This window comes from Octodon degus, unplaced genomic scaffold (assembly GCF_000260255.1).
Source record: "Octodon degus isolate 3935 unplaced genomic scaffold, OctDeg1.0 scaffold00088, whole genome shotgun sequence".
NCBI classification, from domain to species: domain Eukaryota; kingdom Metazoa; phylum Chordata; class Mammalia; order Rodentia; family Octodontidae; genus Octodon; species Octodon degus.
In genome coordinates, this window is record NW_004524664.1 from 3,273,180 (window position 1) to 3,274,104 (window position 925).

At 39.0% G+C, this 925-nt stretch overlaps 1 pseudogene; it reads left to right on the forward strand.

The window, feature by feature from the left end:
• The window catches only part of LOC101574676, a 2,198-nt pseudogene extending 1,434 nt beyond the window's left edge, over positions 1–764 (forward strand).
• The last annotated feature ends 161 nt before the right edge of the window (positions 765–925 follow it).

The following is a 925-nucleotide window of genomic DNA, read 5'->3' on the forward strand; positions in this document are numbered from 1 at the left end:
AGTCATGCACTGGCCGGGTCTCCCCAGGAGCCGGAGGGCCACTCCCTGCCCTGGGACAAGTATTCGGTGCTGTTACCTACCTACAATAAGCATAAGAACCTGCCTCTCATCATGTGGCTGCTGGTGAAAAGCTTCTCTGGGAGTGGATTCAACTATGAAATTATAATAATAGATGACGGAAGCCCAGATGGAACAAGGGATGTACCTGAACAGTTGGAAAAGATCTATGGATCAGACAAAATTCTTCTAAGACCACAGTAGAAAAAGTTGGGACTTGGAACTGCATATATCCACGGAATGAAGCACTCCACAGGAAACTACATAATTATCATGGATGCTGACCTCTCACACCATCCAAAACTTATTCCTGAATTCATTAGAAAGAAAAGGGAGGGTAATTTTTATATTGTCTCTGGAACTTGTTACAAAGGAAATGGAGGGGTACATGGCTGGGATTTGAAAAGAAAAATGATCAGCCTTGGGGCCAATTTTATAACTCAGATTTTGCTGAGACCAGGAGCATCTGATTTAACAGGAAGCTTCAGATTATACAGAAAAGCAGTTCTACAGAAGTTAATAGAAAAATGTGTTTCTCAATGCTATGTCTTCCAGACAGAGATGAATGTTTGAGCAAGGCAATTGCGCTACACTAATGGTGAGGTTCCAATATCATGTGTGGAGTGTGTTTATGTTGAATCCAAGTTGGGGGAAGTGAAATTGTCTTTTTCTTGAAATGATTATTGACTCTTTTTGATACTACATAAAGGAAAATTATTCATTTCTACTTATCATGTTCATTTCAATTGAAATATAAAAGGAGGCCACTTACTGATTATTGTAACATGTACTCTTACAGCATAACCATAAGGCAAAGCAAATTTTATACAAATATGTTGTCTCAAGAAACTCCATTTCTAGAAGCGAA